The sequence below is a fragment of the Mus caroli genome, unplaced genomic scaffold (assembly GCF_978045245.1).
Source record: "Mus caroli unplaced genomic scaffold, Mus_caroli_1 scaffold_14, whole genome shotgun sequence".
Taxonomy (NCBI): domain Eukaryota; kingdom Metazoa; phylum Chordata; class Mammalia; order Rodentia; family Muridae; genus Mus; species Mus caroli.
The window spans coordinates 81,753,677-81,776,792 of NW_028227269.1; the positions used below are offsets into that span (position 1 = coordinate 81,753,677).

Sequence of the window (23,116 nt, forward strand, 5' to 3'; positions counted from 1 at the left end):
TTGGAGCCCTTCGTCAGATCAATGGCTATGCTATGGTAGCTGCCATGCTGATCCTGAGTCCTCCTTGGTCTAAAAAGGGTTCCTGTCCTGCCCATGTGCTCCTTTCATTGTGAGGAGTGAGGTAATTGGTGCATGTTACCGTTGTGTTAAATTGAAAACTACTCAAAATCAAAACAGAGGTTTATGGCTCTCCTGCTGTTTAGGTACCACCAAATGGATTCCATTCCTAGAAAGTCTATTTTTTTTTTCTCTCTCTCTCACAACCCCCTCTCAATATACTCCTAAGTATTTCAGACAGGACTGTGATTGATCAAAGGATGTCAATACACACTGGCCTCAGTCCAGTCACAGGCCAGAGACCTGGGTCTTGCACACAAACAAAGGACCTGGGTTTCCTTGGAGCAACTTCAGGTATGCAACATCCTTCCACACCTTGACCATAAGATAAGTGTTTGGATGACAAAACACTCAGAATTATGAGTAACAAACTCAAATACCCAGTCTAGAATTTGTGGAACCCAAAATGACTGGGGTAGAAAGGGTGACCGACGGATTGAGTATGGAGTTTCCTCTGTGTCTTAAAGGAGCATGGATTGTCCTTGCAACCTAATTATACAATCACTGGATTTAAACAGAGCTGGAATAAGCATTGCTTGTTGATATTTTCTACTTTACTGTTCATTCAACTATTTTAGGAAGACTATGCCTGAGCCAAAATCAAACGGTGCAGAGTAGGGACTCAGTGGTTAAGAGCACATTGGCTGCTTTTCTAGAGAACCTGAGTTGGATTCCAAGCACCCACATGGTGGCTTATAACCATCAGTAACTCCAGCCCCAATGACTCTGACACCCTCTTCTGGCCTCCACAGACACCAGGCACACAGACAAACATGCAGACAAAACATACTTCATAAAATGAAATTTTTAAAAAACCAAAAGGGGACAGCATGAGAGTCAGCGTAATCCTGGCTTGCTGAGGGCAGTTACTGAGACAGGTACAGTCTCAGTCCTGCCAGGGCTGCATTCCACTGTCCTAATAGCTCACACCACATACGCCTCCCTCACCCACCTCTGTCACATGCCCATCTTACACCTTATGTTCATCCCAAAGGCACACTCTTGTGTCTACATACTCATCTTCTTCTCTTATGGCTACCGTGGTTAATGCCAACACTCCACCTGTCCTGCACCCATCCCAGGCGATGCACCAAGCTGCAGCTGCCAGTCTCCACCTACACAGTGACTGTACCTCAGCTATGCCCTGCGTCCCCCACCCCCCACCACTGCCCACCCCATCCCCACCCCCTCCACAGTTTCGCTGGTCAAATTATTCCCTCCTGTCTCTCCATTTTGTTGCCCTTTCATTAGGAGATCATATAGGCAATCAGACTAAATCCTCTTTTCTACGCCGCATGTACCCAGCTCCCTACACCTGTACTCTTGTGTTACCTCCCTCCATTGTCAGCAATGTTACCCAAAGCCTCTATCAGCCTCACGGAATCCAACTTCTTGCCCTAGAAGGCTTTCACTACAATCCTTTCTGTAGCCTCTCTTTCCTACGAACATACAAGCTGTAAATGTTCCCGACTAAAGTGACCCCTTCCCAGTGAGAGAGGAGTTCCTTTGCTTGTTCATGGTCTAGTTTTCCTCCCACCTCCCCAGATCCATAGCAGCCCCTTCTCTCTCTCCATAACTGGGTCTTTCTCCTCCACCCCACTCCTAACTCTTTTGACATGCTTAGTTTCATTCCCCCTAAACAGCATCCACACATCTTTGACTCCTGAGCCTCTTCCTACGTCATGAACCACACTGTATAATTCGTTGATCCATTTGCAATGGAAGTTGGGAGCCCAAAGGATAGAAAGTAGGAACAATCCAAGGTGGGAAAGGATTGTGGGGAATCTTCATCTCGAGGAGTGATGGAAAGACCCTGTCAGACAGGAGGGGTGCTCTTGGTTGGGGGATTTGAACTCCTGAAGGCAGAACTCAGAGCAAGCAGATAACAAGGGGCTTGAAACAAGCTTTACAAAACAAGTTCCACTTTTAATCATGAGTAAGTAAAACAAGCAAGTCATAGCAGACTCTAGATCAGTGGTTCTCAACCTGCGGGTCAGTGGGTCACAACCCGTTTGGAGGGGGGCCACATTATCAGATATTGTGCATATCAGATATTAAAGCTATGATTCGTAACAGCAGTAAAATTACAGTTCTGAAGTAGCAATGAAAATACTTGTCTGGTTGGGGGGTCACATGAGGAACTGTATTAAAGGGTGGCAGCGTTAGGAAGGTTGAGAACTGCTAAGCCAGAGTAAAGAAGCCACCTGCTTGCTCAGCAAACACAAGCATTCTTACATTTTCCTCTGTTTGTTGTTGTTGTCCTTTTGAGGCAGGGTATCATGTAGCCCAGGCTGGCTGAGGATAACTTTGAACTTCTGATCCTCTTAAGTGCTGGGATTACAAGTACACACACTACACATAGTGTTTGCAAACCTAGGGGGCCATGCATGTTAAGCAAGTGCTCTACCAAATGCTGGGCTGCCAACCCCATTTCTTTTCATTACCATTATCATTTAGTTTGTTAAGACTAGGTCCTGTTAATCCAATTCTTTAAAAGATACTGAAACTCACTCGATTCTCTAACACATCCCCGGAGGGGAATTAACATTATTAATGCTAATTTAATGAGAAGCTCCCTATGTGCTAAGCACTTTCAACACACTTCCTCATTTAATCTTGAAACAATCTGTGACTAAGGTTTATTGATGAAGAAGCTGAAGCTCAGGACATTAAAAAAATAAAAAATAAAAATTAAGATGACCTAGGTAGGAACTGGCAAAGACATGTGCAAGACATCTTATTCCAACATCCATGTGGGGAGACTCATAACAGCCCTCAGACACAGGCCACTGCAATGTCCCTTCCTCTGACAAGATATGATCAGCGGCTCCCAGAGGACATGGGCTTCTGACCATTCTGGTCAACCTCCCAAGCCAGAAGGATTTTTGACTGAAATCCTGGTTTCCCTATCACACTCCACTGTCCCTGTCCACACTCCAGGCTGTCCTTGAGGGAAATGTGAAGCTACAAAGTACAATGTGGGAAGAGAGAGACCTGCTCCTGGCTCTCTCACTGCTAAGTTAGCTCACAGATTAAAGGGCATCCCATAGTTACCCAGGCAGAACCAGGTCAAATATATGGTCAAATTCTGCCCACACAGAACTAAAAATGAGGGATTGTGCCTGGAAATATGGATAAAGATCTGACAATGGGCTCTCCTCTGTCGGTTCAGCACTTAGGGCCTCATGCCTATACCCAAGAGGCAAGGGCAGAACAGCCCTGTAGCCAACATGGCCTTGTCTGGAATAGGTCCGGTCCGCAGATGATGGAGTCTGACTTCTCTAAAGCCAATAGTGGGAAAGACCATGTGACCTTGCAGGTGTGTTGACCTCAGCCTCTTCCCTATGCACAGAGACCCTGACTCTAGCCAGTCTGGCTTACTTCTTGCCTCCTCTGGGCATGACAGAGACAGATCTAAGAGTAGTCAGGTCAGAGGGAGTTAGAAATCTAGATGGACAAAGGACAGAGGAACCTTCTGTCTTAAAGACATGAGCAGTGCTGTGGGGGAGAGGGAGATAAAACTTTATCAAGTATCTTTAAAAGAAACCATCCTCTACTTAAAATGCAAACAAGATTTGGGGCAGGAACACATAGTCACAATGCTCTAGCTAACCAACACACTGTCAGAGCACAGGAGGACTCTGACGACCCTTGAGTCCAGTCCCTTCTTTAGACACAGGAGCAAAGTGATCCCCAAACGTTAAGCATCCTGCCCATGGCCAGGGGGCATGGGGAAAGCAGGGCTGTGCTCTAACCAGCTCTGCTAAGTCTTTACACAGTGTGGTCCTGGGCCCCAAGAGAGAATGACCAAGGATGGGATGAGCGGGGATCTGGAATTTTGGCATCCAAGGGCTGCCCCTTCCATATGCCACTACAATAAATAAGAGCCCTTGGGATCTTAGCCAGATGACTGTCTCCTCCCTGGCCCTGCCTTCCGGAAGGATGAACACAGAGGAGAGCCAGAGCCAAACTGGTCCTGCGTATTGTCTGCTCTGCAGCCAATTCTCTATTTCCCTGCCTCCTAAGAGGAAGAACTTTCCAGAAGGAATACCTCCAAAGCACTTTACTCATCTTTTGGTTTCTGGAAGCAAGGTAGGAATTGAATGTATTAAAGGTCATAATTTTTTAACATCACATTCTCACCAAAGCAGCACCCTAAAGTTCTCAAAAGTCAGCTGACTAATACCATGTTGGAGCCATTAATTACAAGGATGGAGAGTGAACTGCATTTGAAGTAGCTAGCCAAATGATGGCGATGACCCAAAATGAGGTAATAGGAGGCAACAAAATTGGGGACAGACAAAGTGTCCTGCCTAGGAGTGAGAGGGATCAAGGGCCTGTAGAGTCGCCTAGCACAGGAAGCCTGGCCAGAGAAGCCTGCTCTTTGTAACTAAGCAATTTGCTTTGCTAAGTAACAAAGGTTCACTTAAATACTGGCTTCAGCCCCAGGGCTCAGCAGCGAATCAATGGTCAACAGGATGGAGGATTCTCCCAGAGGCCAACAGGAGTCCTGTTAGACGAAAGGAAGAGTAATAATCCTCAAAGAAGGGGATGGGGTGGGGTAAAATAGCTAGAGAATCAACAGAAGCTCGGGGGCCTTGGCTCGGGATGGCGAGAAGGCTCATGAAAATACCAGTCTCTGAACAATAGCAAAAAGCCCAGAAGCAGCAATATTAGAATACTTGTCTTATCTTAGACAAATTACTGTTCTCAATCTCAGTTCCCTTGCTGTCAAGTTGGACCACCTCTTACCTGAGAGGACCATTAAAAAAGACAGTGAGGGTAGAGATTGGGATGACAGGGGTGTGGTTGGTGCACAGTGAGCCTGGCTCCTTTCTCTAGCCTTAAAGGGCAAGCACCATCAGAGACAAGCCTAAGGGAAACCTGGCTCTCAGTGAGACTGGAGGAGTGGGAACAACAGTCTAAAAAGGGTTTTCAAGGGACACAGAGAGCATAGGCATCCTGGGGCTCATTGGTAGTGCAGGGGCACTCACTGTCCATCCTTCACTAATGTTCCTCTTCCTATCTGGGGAGCCCTTGAATGTTCTTCCCCTAAATGAGGCATGCAGTAGAAATGAGTTGTGATTATCCCTGAAGCTAGAGCAGAAGGGTCAGGGGCCCATGAAGAACAGTGATCCGCAGTTCCCTGGAATTCATGGGGGAGAGGGGAAGGGCCTCTTGCTCCCTCTCTCAATTCATAAACAGAGGTGTTTTTCTTTAAAGTCAACTTCTAACCTCAGCAGACTGCAGTCACCCCTTAGACCTCTTGCACTACACCCAACACAACCATCAGAGGTGGGCAGGAAAGACCTGAGGTGGTTTTAGCAGCTGAGTGCATGGAACAGATGCAGGCATTGCCTGCCAGGATGAGGGCACAGTTAGCAGGGGACCCCGGGATGCAGGCTATCACATAGCATCATGAACATCACAGTCTGAAGGCAGGCGAAGAAATGAGGGCAGGCACAAAGGTTTGATGAGGCCTAACTAAATCTGCAGGCTGCAAATGGGCCTGTAGATCCCAAGGAGCTGGAACTATATGTGGTGGTGAGATGCCCAGCATGGGTGCTGAGAACCAAATATGGGTCCTTCGCAAGGGCAGAAAGGCAAGAAGGAAGAGGGTCCCATCTGGAGGCCTGTTACAATAATTCCTCTCATTAGAGGGAAGGTGGCTGCTATTATATTGTAGTTTCATGTCATTCTCTTTGAGTCCAGTGCTCTGCTCCTGTGATCTATGCAGACGCCAAGACAATTGTCATTGAACATTCTAGGCAGGTAACATGGAAAGTCAAGTGGACTCACATGAACAACAGAGAATACACGTGGGGTCTGGACCAGTCACAGGGCTTTAGCACCTCTAAGTGCCCATCTATTTATTCACCTGCTAAGTGGGACAATGGCTTCCAACAAGGCGTCTCAGAAGATACATCAAGAGTGAAATGATGAGGATTTAGTGTGGCAGAAAGTGCCAGCCCCTTTGGGCTACTGTGCAGAAGTGGCCCATACTCTTTGCCTTCTCCATCCACACTTCTAACACATGGCTGCACCTCTTTCAGCTTCAGGACCTAATAGGGAAGGAAGCCGACAGTGAAGTAAAATCACAGAGAGGGGAGACAGACAGTATTAGAATCGGAAGACTCATGGGATGGGGCAGGCAAGAGTTTGTGCTGCTCTTGCAAAGTACCCAGGTTTGGTTTCCAGCATCCATCCAGCACATCTCACAACCACCTAGAACTCTAGCTCCATGGGACCTGACAGGCTCTTCTGGCCTCCATGGTTACCTGTACTCAGATGCACATGCCCATTCACTGATACTATAAGTAAAATGAAATAAGGGGCTGGAGAGACTGCTCAGCAGTTAAGAGCCCTGAGTACTCTTCCAAAGGTCCTGAGTTCAATTCCAAACAACCACATGGTGGCTCACAACTGTCTGTAATGGGATCTAAGGCTCTCTTCTGTTATGCAAGTATACATGCAAATAGAGAACTTTTATACATGAATAAACCTTAAAAACTAAAAGGAAATAAATCTTTTTTTAAAAGCTTAAGGGTTACAAGCGCAACTTCTCATTCCCTATAAGAAGCAAATCAAATTATCTAGACAACGAAGCCTTGAGATGCTTCTACACCCAAGAATGGGCATGACCAGCATCCCAGCCATTTCCCCTCCTCTTCCTCTTCTTCACTTTATCCTCAGCCACTGACCTATCAACCTAAAGGACCAAGTACATTTAGTTCCAATTTTATCAGAACAATCATAGGTTTACATCTCAAGTTGAAATAGGCTCTCTGAGATCAAGTGGCCAGCAGGCCTCTCTGAATATACTATGCTCCTCCCAGGTGCATTTCTAATCAGCAAGGTTGAAAGAACAACCCTTGGCAGGAAATGGCCATGGGATCACCAACCTCCAGGGTCAGCACTCAGAAAGATGTACTCTGGACCAGTTAGACATCACACTGAAGCTGGGAGACACTGAGTCTTTCAAGCCATCTAGAAGGAATGTGGTTGCTGCTTTGTCCAGGAGGACTAGGAAGCTACCATCCATCACAAGACAGATGTTGCGGGATGGAGAGTGAATGAACCAAGCTTTCTTGGCACTCACGGCTCAGTTGCACTCAGAGCCATGCTAAGCATCACACAAATCCTGCTTACAAGCTCACGAGGGGGCCCTACTTCCTGCTATTCCTAATTCCTTTATTGAGGATCAAACCTCCTCTTGATGTCAATGCTGACAGCATGTTTCTCTCCACTCTGGCTCCAAACCCCCATGCCTGCTCACACTTCTTCTGCTTCTGCCCATCTGCCGCCTGCTGTTGCTTTCAGTGGCCTGCCTTCTCTCTGTCCATACCAACTCCATTCATTCTTCTCTGAAGTCTTGTCCCCACATCAGCTAGCACCAGTACCTCTCCTTGCTGAGCCTGCCTAACATCTGCAGTTGGTGGCAACTTGACATTTAATTATGCATGCTTTATCTTGAATAATATGTTAACCACCTGTTTCTCCGCCAATAAAACAAAGGATGTCTGGACAGGACACACTGGAGAACCATACTTTAGAGTCATAAAAGACAAATAAATAAATAAATAAATAAATAAATAAATAAATAAATAATCTTGTGCTTCAGCAGTAATATTATCTGAAAAGAAGAGAAAAGAAAAGAAGAGAAGAGAGAAATTGACTAAAAAACTCAAGACTTTGCCAGCTATCACTAGCACTTTTATTACTTCAACCCCCTTGAGTATCAGATTCCATCTCTACAGAATGGAATTAGTAACCTAACCATCCATCTATGAAAAGCCTAAACCCAGCCGCTCACATGAGCACATGGAAAGCATCCCTTGGCCTGGAGAGATGGCTCAGTGGTTAAGAGCACTGACTGCTCTCCCAAAGGCCCTGAGTTCAAATTCCAGCAATCACAGGGTGACTCACAACCACCCGTAATGAGATCTGACGCCTCCTTCTGGTGTGTCAGAAGTCAGCTACAGTGTACTTATGTATAATAATAAATGAAGCTTTGGGCGGGAGCGAGCAGGGACTGAGCTAGCAGAGTTGACTGGAGTGAGTGGGATTGACTGAAGCAAGCAGAGGTCCTGAAAATTCAATCCCCAACAACCACATGAAGGCTTACAACCATCTGTGCAGCTACAGTGTACTCACATACATAAAATAAAAAACATCTTAAGAAAGAGAGAGAGAGAGAGAGAGAGAGAGAGAGAGAGAGAGAGAGAGAGAGAGAAAGGAAGGAAGGAAGGAAGGAAGGAAGGAAGGAAGGAAGGAAGGAAGGAAGGAAGAAAGAAAGAAAGAAAGAAAGAAAGAAAGAAAGAAAGAAAGAAAGAAAGAAAGAAAGAAAGAAAGAGAAAAAGCAAGCAAGCATCCCTCTTTGCTTCTCTGTATGTCCTTCAGAACCTCACACAGTATTGCAACACAGAAGGCATTCATTCGGGTATTGAGCGATTGATCTGTAGCATAAAGCAAAAAGGATTATTACAGAAAGTAACAATGGTTTGAACGTATTGATTTATTTTCCCATTGTGGACATAAGGTTGATATTTATGAAGGTAAGACAGCCTATTTTACCCAAAGAAGTGTTCGAGATTATAAACCACTGGTGTCTCCAAATCCATAAGCCAGCCATAACGCAGCACTAGCATCAGGGTGATGTCTCACTTGCTCCCTCAGCAGGTATCAGCAGACGTTGCCTTGTTAGAGTCACAGTCCACAGAAAGCTCACGTCACACACAGAACACAGCACAACTGTTGCTTCTTTAAAGCAAGCACATCGAAAACAGTGTGTACAGGACTTCTTTCCCAAATGACTTAGGTTCTCTAGAAAGGATGCTAACCACTTTCCTCCCAAGTAGAATTGTGTTGATAAGACATTGTCTTCTACTGGACCCTTCTGCCTGGCCAGCTGGAGAGAGGTTAGGAGACAACTGTGAATGACCGTGATATCACTCCATCTGAGCTGGATGAAATAGTGAGGCCCTATTAGCAAGCGCATGATTCATTCGTGAGGATGATGTTGGAGGCTGTGAAATCCATGGAGTTGAGAACTGGTACTCTAGAGATGGGGCTTTCTGGAGTACCATTCAACTAGCGGCCTCTTGGCCTGTCTGTTTGACTTCTTTTTCACATCTGTGGCATTTCTCTGGAGGAAACTGTCTCTTCCCACAATAGTCACATGCCAGCTGGTGTCTTGTAATACCCAATGAGTAACATTGCTTCAGTGCAAACAGAGTATGCTTAGAAGTAGAATTTTCTTGATTCTAATACACATTCTTGGAACCGGTCTTGTCCGTGTTTCTCCACTTGCTGGTGGTAAGTAGGCACCGGCTCCTTTCATGTTAACTCTATGCGCTGCAGAGTTAGACCTCAGGAGGTCTCCTCTCCCATTCCCCTAACTCCACACAGGAAAAGATCTTGGCTTCTTGACTACTGGTGAGTCCACCTTAGCCTCCAATGACGAAAGTTAGTTCTCAGTGTCAAAGAGTTTGTCTATTTGCTTTCAATCCCCCAAGGCACTTCTCCTGTCCTCACAGTAAGTGGCCAGTATCTTTTTCTCAGTGACACACTGAAGTTATTAAGTGACCACTCATGCTCCTTTCCAAGTTAGACTACCTCTAGTGCTAAACATTTCCTTAAAGGGCTTGCTTGCTCTTATGATATACTGTTGTTAATCTTCCCCAAAATTTTAGATTTTTTTTTTTTTAGTCTTTTTTATTTCATTTGAACATGGTCTTAACACTGCTGATACCAATACTAACATAGCCTAAGAATTACTTCTCAGGACTTGCACATCATTCCCAATTTAGCCTTCTATCACTCACTCAGATAACACAGTAGCCACTGGATAGGGTTCTAGTAAGACCATCTAGGTCTATCCCATGTATAACTAGCCTTGGCAGATGATGGCTAATAATAACAGGCAAGTCCAGCATAGTGGTACACTCTTCTAACTCCAGCACTTGGAAGAGGGTATCGTGTTCAGTGGTAGAACTCTTGCCTAACACCACCTGTGAGTTTAAGTTCAATCCCCAACATTACAAAAAAAAAAAAAAAAAGTAACATACCAGCACTCAGGAGGAAGTTTCAGGAAGATCAATAAATTAAAGCCTGGAATATTCAGTAAGAACCTGTCTTTTCTCTCAACCATTAGAACATAAAATAATAACAACACAGCCAACATAATTGAATCGATTGGGTCAGTAATAAACCATGGCTAACCACTGTTATTGACTCTCAAAAATTATTTCCTATTTTATGTAGGGAAGCTCCCCTAACCAAGAGATATGTGCTCCTCACACCATGACTACGCAACATATAAAACACTGGATTTGCTGACTTTAAATAATCTCCATCCCTCTAGTCTAGCCTGAAAACTGACTTCCCAGTGATGCGAACACAGGATGAAGCTTGAAACAAGAGCAGACACAAAACCACACCAGTTCCAACCCTTCCTTCTTTCAGGAAACTCTCAAAACCTAACAATAAGCCTCACCAAAAGGCACCCTGGGATCTGAAAGGGTAGCCAATTCGCTTAAGACATTGAATTGAGCATCTCCTAACCATGGCAAAAAAAAAAAAAAAAATCTCTTCAGTAATTTTTGGCATGACAGTTGCCTCTTGGCATCCCTGGCTCCCAGTCTCCTCTTTCAGGATCATCCATCCCATGTTCAACTAGTAAGACAATTTTCCATTCAGTAGGAAGTCTCGTGTTAGAAATCTTCTCCACTAACAAGTATGGGGAAAGCTTTTCTTATGAAGCGATGAAACAAAATGTTGTGGGATGCATTATGATCCTGAATAAAAGCACAAGAATCTGAGCTCTCGGGAAGAAATGTACCTTAGTACCTTTACCATCTCATAGGTAACAGCCATAACCACGTCATCAAACCACACCGGGAAGAACCCGGCTCTTTACCTTCAGCAACGCCACATCTTTTGCACTGAATGCCCCTTATCATTATTTATCTTCTACAGACAAAACCCAAGCATCTATGTTCACGTCGACACAGGAGCTACTTGCCATTTTTCATTCTTAAAAACAACACGAGCTGCTAGGAACGAGGGGATTCATCAGCGTGTCCCTCCGGGAGTGACTGTCAGGCAGGATTTGGTTATTCCTCGACTCTTCAGTAAACACACTCTGTTGTGGTTTGGGCTCATCACTGGGAGCTTTTGAAAAACCAGTGGTGGGACCTTTTGCCTCTGAAAGCCTTTCATAGTGAGGCCTTTAACGTTTCCACTAGGAGTGGTTAAATGGCCCTCTACCCTTCTGCTGGCGACATGAAACTTTTCTCTTGGTCCTAAGGCTTAAAAGAAGAGCCAACTGTTAGCATCACCACCCCCCATTAAATGCATGCTATTCTCTGAATCACGGGCCATCAAAACCTCGCCCCATGGACAAACTGCCCATTTTTGTAGAGGTTTTATTTTTGTTTTTTTTTTTAATCATAGCCACACCCATTCACATACACATTGTATACAATCCCAGAGTAGGGTAGCTCCAATAAATGCCTGACCTACAAAATCTGAGTTATTTATAATCCAGGCCGTTACAGAAAGAGCTTGTGAGTGTCCATTATCAACAGGAAATGAAGTGCTTGTTCAGAATCATCTCTTCCCCAGCAAGACCAAATGAGACATCGCTGGTCCGAGGAAGCAGTGTTTACAAATGCAAGAGTCCATCCAACTCTCTTACAAGCACCCTCTATAATAGATGCACATAAGATCTAAAGTAGTTAAGAGACAACGAATTTAAATAACAAAGATTCTGGAAGAATCTGTATCTATAGCTCTAGCTACACACACACACTGCATATACGAGATGGGGGTGAGATTTTACTCAAAGTTCTGAATTTGAATTTGCTGGTTTGGGGCTAAAACTCAAATTAAGTTCTGGTCACATAGAGTTCTTAGAAGGTATGTGGCATGATGGGTGCCTAGCTGGCCAGCAATAATAATGCAAAATGAAAACATCTGTAAACTGCACAACCTTACCCAGAGTTTTACAGAGAGGATCTTTCATGGACACGCAGAGAAAAGGGATAAGATGATGAAGTGTTTTCTGCTAGAAACGTACCCCAAATCTCTGATTGCTGAATGATGGATGGCATAACTCTACCCAGAGAGCACCTAAGCGCCCTTTTCTACTATATAACCCCTCTAAGCCAGGAGACACCACCTACATCCTTGAGTCAACATGAGGGTCTGCTGTTCTCAAGGATTTGGGACAAGGCTTCCTACCTCAACCTTACCTAGACCTCTAAGTCCAAAACCATCAAGATGTGTTCCAAGTATGTCCTATATACAGTCACACTTGGGTTTAGTCCACACCAAGTAGACCTTCAGTCTTTGGTTTTCTTCTACTATCAAATGTTTTAAATGGAGAGATTTCACCAAAATGTTTATGTTTTACTTCTCTTAAAAAGCCAGAAGATGGCTCAGCAGGTGACTCAGTTGGCAAAGAGCTTGCTGTGCAAATATGAATATTGAAAAGCTGGACATCATGGCACACACCTGTTATCCCAGTGCTGAGGATGTAGAGACAGGAGGATCCCCAGGGCTTTCTGGGTAGCCAGTGAGCTCCAGATTCGGTGAGAGATCTTGTCTCAAAACATAAAGTGGAGAAGCTATTAAGGAAGACACCAAATATTAACCTCTGTCCTACACACACACACACACACACACACACACTGACACATTCATACACATACACATACTACCCCCCCACACACACATATACACACATAAGCATGCATACCCTCATACACACACACAAATGCAACACACACACACACATACATACCACCATCTCCCCCCAACACATATACCACAGACACACAAACATGCATACCCCCATATACACATACAAATACTCATACACACATGCACATGTACACATATGTGCATAACACATACATACGCACAAACACATGTATGTGTTCTCACCCCCCACCACACATACATGCACAGCTAGAAAACCTGAAAATCCTGAATATTTCTTCACCCAGCATCCTTTGAGCTAAGTAGACTGAGATGTTCTCTGGCACTACACACTCTTGTTGTCTCTGTGACCTGAGGCTAGGCACTGAGACTTGGTCCCCTTCTCCCTGGCACTATTATTTTCCTCACACCTTGCCTGTTTGTCTTACTGAAGATACCTGCTCTGCAGTCATCTGAACTTCAGCTCTCAGTCTAACCCATTATAGTAAGTGGTGTGCTTGGACTTCACCCCAAGCACTAATTCTTTATAACGACTAATACGTTTTTCAAGTGGAAGAAGAACGTGATCTCTTTGTCTGTCTCTCATCCTCAAGCTTCCGTATACCCCTTCCTCCTCCCTCTTGTCTGCGATCATCTACAGACACAAAGCATCTGCATTTCTGGCCAACAACTCATCACTAGATGCTTGAGAAATGACAGCCACTCCCTCCATGACCTGCCATTGCTGGCACCTGAATATCCTGGGTCTCTTTTAGCCCTGGTCATTTATAACAATACTAAAACTCTATGGCAACCCTTTATCCCAGTAAGCATTACCATGACAGCAAAACCTTAGTTATAAAGATACCCATAGAGAAAGGTGCCCTTTTCTAGAATGCAAACTAGAGGGAAGACTTCCCTTGTAACCACTTCTCTCTAGAAAAGATATTTAATCTCTTCAGTGACCTACAACTTGGTTCTAATGCCCCACAATCTCTAGATAATGGAAGTATATAATAAATGTGTGATATCTGCTTTATACTCCAAGTATTGATAGACAGATGAATGTATAAACATCATGTGCTTTATACATACATTCACACTCACCCCGCCAAAGAGGGAACTGTCATCACACGCCCTAGCACAGACCATCCTTGGGAGTATTGTAAAATGAAATAAGTCAAAGGACAAATATTTGACCAAAGGACAAATATTGCATGAGTCCGTTTATTTGAGATATATGAGGTAGTCAGATTCACAGGGTAACAGAACAGAATGATGGCACCACACAGTCTTGTCACCCCTGTATCCAGGGGGCTGGGGAGGAGAAAAAGTTGATGTTCAAAGGGAGTGTTTCAGTTGGAGATGAAATAGGTCTAGAGATGGGGTGGAGATGGTTCCTCAATGACATGAATGTACTTTTGCCATAGAACTATACACTCAGTGGCTAAAGCAGTAAGCTTTACCTTTTGAATATTTATCCCAATGTTTGGGGGGAGGGGCCAGGAAGATGGCTCCTCTTCTACGGTCGGGTAGTGTTTCGCCATGCAAGCATAAGAACCTGAGTTCAGATCCCAGCATGCACTTGAAAAGCCAGGCAGGAGGGTCAGCAACACATCTATAATCCTAGTGCTGGTGGGGAGAGGGACAAAGACAATCGGATCCCTAGCACTCACAGTTGTCAAGATCTGGGCACAGCACAGCGAGAGATCAAGTCTCAAAAACTCAGGTGGAGATGATAAAGGAAAACCATACAGCACCAACACCAACGTCTGGCCCACACACACATGCACGTACATGCACACATGAATACATGCATGTACACACACATACAAAAATAAAATCCAAAATTCAAAAGGGGAGATAGGGATGTAAAGGACCATGAAATATTAGGAGTGGGAATCAACCTCCTTTTTAGTACCTAGAAGACACAAGTTCAAAATGGAAGTTGCATGTATCCTTCACTCTAAGAGAAGGTAAAACGCAATGGCGACAGCTCTGAAATGTCACACTCCAGCTCCACCTGGCCCCCCTGGGGATAGGTCCAAAGCTCAAACGGAAACACCTGACTTGACAGGCTAACCTAAATGATCCTTCAGATAGCATCCATTTGAACTTTTAGGAAAACTCTACCCCAAGGGGTCCACCTTAGAGCTTGCACAGCTGCCAGCCTGGGGAGCCTAACCTAACAGTAGCTTTCAGGCAATAAAAAATGGCAACCTCAAATTTTCTTCCAAGCATAGGCTCAACCTCTCATATTTGTGCAAAACTTCTTAGCGGCAGTACAATAGCAACATTGAACAGGTATGCTCTGCTTTTACCCATAACCAGGATTTCGATACTTCTGCTTTGACCATGGAAGGAATGGTAAATGGTGCTGGTGATGGAGGAATGGGTGACAGCGACTCTGAACTGAGAGCAGATGGTAGCATCAACACCAAGCATCGCTCACTTCTGATGCCCCTACCTGGCATTCAAGCCAGTGGCAACTGCTGTCCCAGAATGCACCTCTAAATAAAACAAATCTTGGGCAGGCAAGGGATCCAAGTCCTTGCAGTTCTTTCCACACCATGTTGTAAGTCACTTCTGCAGGACGAGGTTGATAAGCAAATCTTACAGATGTTATAAGACTATTGGAAACAGTCTTTTATTTAACAGAAACTTACACAAACGTCACACAAACCCTACATCATTGCAAAGCTTTATCACAGTCATAACTTGTGAGTGTGGATTGGAGAACAGATTATTATTATAATTAACATTTTTGACATGGAACATTTTCTATCAGAAAATGATAAGAAGACACTCTTGGTGACATCCCCTTTCTCTTGAGTGGGAAACCTGAAGGGTCTAATGGAAAGTCTGCCTGTCTACCCTTCCCTTTCAATGGTAGATGAAATTTATTCTCAGGCTGGGAAATTTCAATAATACTGTGGCTCAAGGACTTTTGCTGATGAGACTTTGCAGCCTTAAGTCATATCTATGGCCATCCATGACTCTGCTCAGCACATGTAATAGATAAGCTAAGTGGAAGCCAAGAGGTAGAACCCAGAAGCCCAGACAGTTGGCTGACCTCCTGGGCTAGGTTAAACATACAATGCTAAATCCCACTTCATCCGCCATAACAGCCATAAAGGACACACACAGAATGCTCGCCTTCCTATTTCTCCCTACAAATGAGTCTCAAGTTTCTTATCTTCCAATGAACTCCTTAGTCTCTTGAGCAAGTCTAGGCTCTCAGACCTCTGAAACCTGCTCAGTAGCACTCTCCTGGCCAACCTGAGCAGCTGTCAGTTAACTGAGCCATGTCCCCTCAGCCACTGCTTACTCCTGGCTGTTTGGTTGTAGAAGTTTGTTTATTTGTTCATTTATTCTACACAAAATCATTTCTGTTTGGAGCTGTTGAGCTTTGCAGTAATTCATTCAATCAGTGGGTAGAATTCCTACCTGAATCAGGCCTCATAAGACAAGATAGACAGGCTGTAGTTTTACATTCAGACCAATGGGCTTCATCTGAGGTGAGGGGCAGTTGGGAGGGGACACACTGCTGGTTTGGGGCTAGTTGATTTCAATCAGATCCTAACACACTTAACGCCAACAATACTTTTCAGCGGACTTTGGAAGAACTGGCCACTCCTCACTTACCACATCCAACTCACAGGAATTAAAAAACAAACAAACAAACAAAAAAACCTAAAGCACATACACGAATGGCTTTCTCAAAAGCCTGGGAGAGCAGAGTTGATCTTTATTTTCTTATTAAAAATGTGGGGTATTTTTCCTTAGCGTCACCATGACGACTTTATTTTACAGTAAGCACTCTTGTTCAGGTCTTCACAGAATTGCTTTTTTTTTTTTTTTTAACCTTTGAAGTCGACGGCATTTTAAACCAAAAGACTGTGCAATGGTAGCACTTTTTTCTTTTAAATATTGAAATAAATAAAATAGTTTGCTTTTTTTTTTGTCTTTGTCAGTTTGTGTTGTTATTTGTATTGCAGAGCAAATTTCAGCCTGAGCTGGGTACTTTCTCACAGGCATTCCAAGCAAAGGCAATCAAGAAGTTTAAAAGGGAAAAAATAGAAAATTAAAATCTTCTTATTGCACAAACTTGAGCCGTTTCCAAAACTTGGCTGAGCTGAGCTGAGAGACGCTTGGGGCTTTTCCATCCAATCCCTGCTGACTCCGGCATTAGTCGAGATCCACATTCAGTACAGGCTGGGCAAGAGAGGAGGAGGAGGAAGAGGAGGAGGAGAGACACATCATCTGGGTTCTCTTCACCTTCTTCAGGAATGGCTTGCTTGAAGGATGAGCAGTTCCTGGCTCACAGAGTGGACTGTAGAGGGAAAGGCAACGAGAGATAAAAAAACAACAGCACAGAACAGCTACCTAAGAAAGAAAAATCACAATTAAGGATGAGGGTGGGGGGTGAAAATGGAATGAATTGAAAACAAAAGAAAACCACTAATTAATGACGGAGCTAAGGAAGCCACAGCTTTGGGCAATGAAAACTAGGCTTGGCTCTCTGGTGCCTCAGACATCAGCAACATGAAATCAGCTGGCAACAGGGCAGGGTAACCACTGGATGGCCCAGGAGACAGAGAATACAGAAGATAAAGCTGGGTGTTCACAAAGAAAAAAAAAAAAAAAGACCCAAAGATTTCGACTTGGGAACCTAACAAACCAAATCTTTTCAAAGTTAAAACATTCCAGAAGACCCTTATGAAATCATGTCTTCCAATCACCTATGTGGAAATGAGTAATTCAGAGGTATATGAACAGCCACAGATAACCCAGCTCCTGGCCCATCTGGCCCATGACCAAAAGAACATGATTTTATACACACACACATCTTCACCTCCAACCCTGGCCAAATGATAAAAAGTATCAGAATTACCAGGAGAAACCAAACCACAGAGTGCACTCCAGTCCCCTACTAGCCCAGTGATGCCATGTGTCAGCTCTAGATACTGGCGGCACTTCAGAACAGACGGGAGAGATGCCAACCGGGTATAGGTTTTGCTTCCAGATGAAATGGAGACTACAAAGTTCTTTTTGGTGTTTAGTATGAGATAGTCAGTATGAGGAGCAGGCAATGACAGCAAGTGCTTGAACTTCCTCTTAGAAGCAATTTATGAGAACAAGGATGGAACCCCAATAGAGAGGGCCCACATGGCTCTGAGCTCTGAATGGAGGGAAGGAGAAAGGCAGAAGGAGCCGAAATGGAAAATAACCAAGGCAGAAAGAATAAAGTTTAAAACCGAAGTTTTAAACTACCACCTCCAAGTTCAAACCATCTACCATGCTGCTCCTTCTGGTCAACCAAAGACATCACTCCCTGGCCAGCCTAGTGTGTAAGCCATGAGGAAACACATTTCCAAAAGTGACACTGTACATTCATTTTTATTTCCAAAGGAAGACTGAAAAAAGTCCACATTCCCAAGCCCATCAAGTCTTCCCTTAGCGTCTGCTCCTGCTCCTTCAATCCACTTGATCCCACTCAACATAGCCTCCTTTCTCTGAGCTGCTAACTTGTTCCCTGACTAGCTACTCTTTCCTGTTGTTCCATCCAGCTAGTGCCACATGACTCTGGCCCTTTCCATTGAACTACTATATGCCAGGGTGACCTTTCTTCTGGCTTTCCCCAGGTTACCTGCCATTTGTTTGCTCTTTGGATATTGGCCATGATTTTATCCCCTGAAAGAGTCTTTTTGTTCCTCCTCCAATATTCCTGACCTCTGTGGACACATGGTCCCTACCACTTTGTCAAGTGTTCATAGCATAACCAAAATCAGGCCCTTTGAGTTTCAACAAATTTCTGCCTTTCATCTGTCCATCAACACTACACACACACACACACACACACACACACACACACACACACACACACACTTTTGATTCATTTAACCCACCTAGAAAGTCGCTAGTCAGTTTTTGAGTTAGTACTTTTGACCTTCGTTTTTCTCCCATTTACTTTGCCTAAGTCAACTACAGATCATAGAAAATGCCTTGCTATTCTTGGTCTCCTACTGAGCCCTTCCATTGAAACTTGGCTTCTCATCTTTCTCCATACTAACAGCTCTCCACCACCTTCATCTTCCACATCCTCATTTTTTCTCCTTTATCCCTCTCTACCACTTCACTGCCCTTCAGCCGTCATCTTGTTCTCTCTCTCTCTCTCTCTCTCTCTCTCTCTCTCTCTCTCTCTCTCTCTCTCTCTCTCTGCTTGGACCAATGGATCTTGCTTCCAATGACAGCTTCTCCACTGTTCCATCAGAACTATTAGTCAAGCACTTAATGTGTACAGAACAAGATTTTAGAATATTTCTACTAATTAGCTCAGATGCATTGCTAACTTCTCACTTTATTTCAATAAATAATATTACAGTGGTATTGAATATTATCAACAGACAGGAATGATGTCACCTGTGCCCTCAGGAACACACCATCATTGGAGGAGAAAGACTACAGGTAAGAAGAACATTACAGCACAACATTTAGACATTCTATCATGTTATTTTTGCTCTTTTGCGCAGATCAAGTTGCGATTCCCACTTTTGCTTTTGATTCATCTCCACCTCTATTCTCTCTGACAGCAAACCTGCAGCTTAAAGAACATCAGTCTATCTGGAGCATGCCAATCTGGACGATTCCCTCTAAGACAATCTCCCTGACTACTGTGAGCCACAGTAAGATATCACATACTGCCCTATGACATCCCTTACATATTGAGCATTGGTGAATATCTGGTCTTAGTCTCCCCAGCTAGATTGCAAGTAATTCCATTGGCCAATAAATCCATTAATGGCAGTTTAACCTCATCTTAGCTTTACAGAGCTAAGGATTCAGAATATACTACACTGCATGTCAGTTCCTAGTCACCAAATGAAGAGAGGCATAGCTGAATACAAGCATTATCATCCAAGATCTATGAACTTACTAGCTAGAACCCTCAGCTGACAGGTCCAATATCTTTCTCACCAGCAAAGAGCTAAGTCAATCATGGGCCTCCTTGATGACAATGCACTGGGAAGGACACAACCTCCTTTTTATAACATCCTTACTGAAAATGCACAGCCCCGTTTACATCATTAGAAAATAGTACAAAAACCTAAAGTGAATGGCTATAAAATGACCAGCCAACACTCTACAAAAGCATCAAGAAATTGAAAACCCAAGGCAGACACTAGAACTCATGAATCCAGGTTAAAGAGTGTTAGACTAACAGGACAACTGGACGCCATGTGTGATTCTGGATCAGAAAAAAAAGCCATCACTAAGATAATCAGGTCCGAAGCTTGTAATATTGTACCAAAATGAATTCCTGATTGTGGTTGGTATACTATGGTTATTTCGAGTATCTGGGTAAAGGGTATATAGGACTTTTATATTTAATTTTTGAAGTGTGAAGTTATTAAGAGTTTTGTTTATTTTTAAGTTTAGCCATTGCTTGAATGCCAGTATTAAGATACTTTTGAACCTATGGAAGTTTTGAATGTACTTGTTTTTGTTTGTTTTCTAGCTAATGACTTCTTTTGTGTGGATGTAGGAGTGGGGAATACCTGCACGTTTGCATGTGCATGGACAAGTCACAGAACAACCTCAGGAGTCATTCCTAAGACAAGGACCACTCTTTTCTTTGAGACTAACCTGCAACTTACTACACTAGGACACATAGTCAGTTAACCTTAAGGATCTCTTGCTGTTACCACTCCTACCCCAGGACCAGGATTACAAGTCTTCCTGGTGTGGTGTGTTTTGTTTTGTGTTTTGTTTGGATCAATTTTGGGAACTTAAGACCTCTGAGCTATGCCCCCAGCCCCACAGCGAATAAATCACCTCCAAAGGAGAGCTTCCATCAATTTAGTTATTTTGGAAATCAATCAAGCATAATGGTTTTTCCTTTATTGTTTTTTAATAAATGGTCAGAAATCGTTTTTATTAATCACACCAGTGTCGTGTAATTCAGTGATGTGATCTCACAGGCTCTCAGGCACAGGATGAAAATGGAGCCTCATTCCATGATACCTCACCACTCCACCGCACCATCCAAACCCTAACCACACAGGAAACTCAGTCTTAGTTCTTTCAGAAGTCCATGGGAACTTGGGCGCTGTTGCTTCTCAACGTAATTCTATTGTCTAGTGCAGTAGTTCTTAACCTTCCTACTGCTGAGACCCTTTAACACAATTCCTCATTGTTCTGGTGATTCTCCCGCCACCACCATGAAATTATTTCACCTCAACTTCATAACTGTCACTTTGCTACTGCTATGAATCATAAGACAAATATCTGATATGCAGCATATGTTATATGACTCCTAAAGGGATTACAGCCCATAGGCTGAGAACCACTCGCCTAAATAGGCTGGTTTTGTTTTCAACTGAATACTCTTCTCAACTCCAATGAAGATAGGAAGTCCTTTACTAATTCCACTCATGATATCTTCAAACACACGGCCTGCAAGTAAGCCACTATAGACTTGAGTTTAAGAAAACTAAAAATAAGTAGATCCAGCCAACCAGAACTTATTGACCTTGGAATTGTAGACTAATTATCTAAGCTGATCGAACCAAGTTTCCTCACCAGTAAAGAGGAGATGCTTGACATGTGACTCAACTTACAAGGTTTTTTTCCAAAGTTAAAAATCAGTAAATGTTGGTCCTGTATCAAAATAAAAAGAAACGTCCACATCTGGGGCACAGAGAAACTAAAACAGTGCTCACAACAAGAAACTCACACGGAAACCCACAACATAAGCAACTTCACTCCTGAAGACCAAGCAACCCCCCCCCCCCATGGAAAAATTCCCAATGCATGGGCCTGCTCAAAGTTTAAGTACATGTTCAAGATCATATTCATCAGCTGTAACAGGAGGCATATTGGAATAAAAATTAATTAATTTTATTCCACCATGAAGCAAGAACCTCCAAACAGCCTTTAGTTCTCTCCCCACACGATGATCTCTTGTTCCCTCAAGTGCTGTATAGAGGCAATATCAAGTGCCAACCCATTAGGTGCACAGAGACACACAAAGCAAGCAGGAAGACAAACGGATGCTATTGATGTGATGGTCCTATTTTTTATTAAATCCCTCTCTCTAAAATACCAGCAGTAAATTGGATTGCTGACTTTAAAGTACCTTTAAAAATTAAATGCATATTCCTCATTCCCGGGGCTGTCGTGAGCTTACTCTCTGATCCCCTCAGTCTTCGGAACAGAAAATGACACCTTAGATTAGGGTTGGTACAAGCATCAGATAGCCAACCTATTATCCCAGTTACCTTTACAGCCTTGATTTTCCCCCAGAGGATTTGAACTGGCCCAGAGTTCTGTACCTTTGCTTCCCCCATGCTGGGGCTGGTACTGAGAAAAACAAGGTGACATTTCTGAAGCATTCTGGGCATGTCCTTCCATAGGTGATTGCGAGTTCCTTTTTATTCCAAAATGTTCATAGTGATGCTAAACCCAAACCTTCTAGTGGCTCATACAACTCCTATGGTCCATGCGGTCACAAGGAAAGGCTTCCTGTCCCTGTGAGGTACCCAGACTCTGTCTAAAAATTACAGTTTAGGTAGAATAGTAGTCACCTGCGATATTCTGTACAACCTTGATCAGAATTAGAATTCTCTTCAATGAAATCTAGTTGCTTGCTTTTAGTCGGTTGAAATTGCTTTTGAAGAGGCTGGCTTTTAAAGACACATTCGTTACAGGTATCCTTTAGTACAACAGGAACTGATGAAGTCTACACCGTATAATACACATTTCTTAACTATGGCCGATTTGAGAGACAGAACAGAGGGCCAGCGGTGGGTTGGAGAATCAGGTTGCTGGGTGTCGAGACCTGGTTCCTTACTATGTGTGGGGGCTTAGGTGCATTCAACTTCATTTCTAGGCCTCTGCCTCTTCACCCATAACCTGGGATCATGCAAGCATTTATCTCGGGATAGAAGTCAAATGAACTACTCTAAGGAAAGCACTCAACACAGAGCCTAGTACACACGTTGATTCTGTTCTCTGGAGCAGGGGCATAAAGACCTAATTTTAACACCATCAAGTCTTCCAGGATCCATGACAGCCAGCTGCCCCCTCCTATGCGTTCTCTCCAAAGCACTATCCCTCTGCTTTAAGACATGCCCCCACCCCCAAACCGACTTCTGTTCCACTCACTCAAGTGAGTGAACCTCTCCAAGTTGACTTTTCCTTGACTGAAAGGTGAAAGGTGGGAATCTGGTCATCTTCCAGGTTCCATCCAGTTCCTTGAGTTTTCCTTAAAGAATATGAATTCTGAGTCTGTTTA

General features: G+C 43.7%; 1 protein-coding gene across 2 annotated transcripts in view; it reads right to left on the reverse strand.

Annotated features, from left to right (window-relative positions):
- The window catches only part of Dpf3 (double PHD fingers 3), a 278,116-nt gene that overhangs the window by 29,968 nt on the left and 225,032 nt on the right, over nt 1–23,116 (reverse strand). Inside the window, exon 10 of one of the 2 annotated variants that reach the window (XR_015045240.1) lies at nt 14,020–17,152. The exons of the other annotated variant lie outside the window; for it this stretch is intronic. The gene's annotated coding sequence lies outside the window, so the exon portion shown is untranslated. Of the gene's footprint in view, nt 1–14,019; nt 17,153–23,116 lie in introns of those variants that run through there. 2 annotated transcript variants of the gene reach the window in all.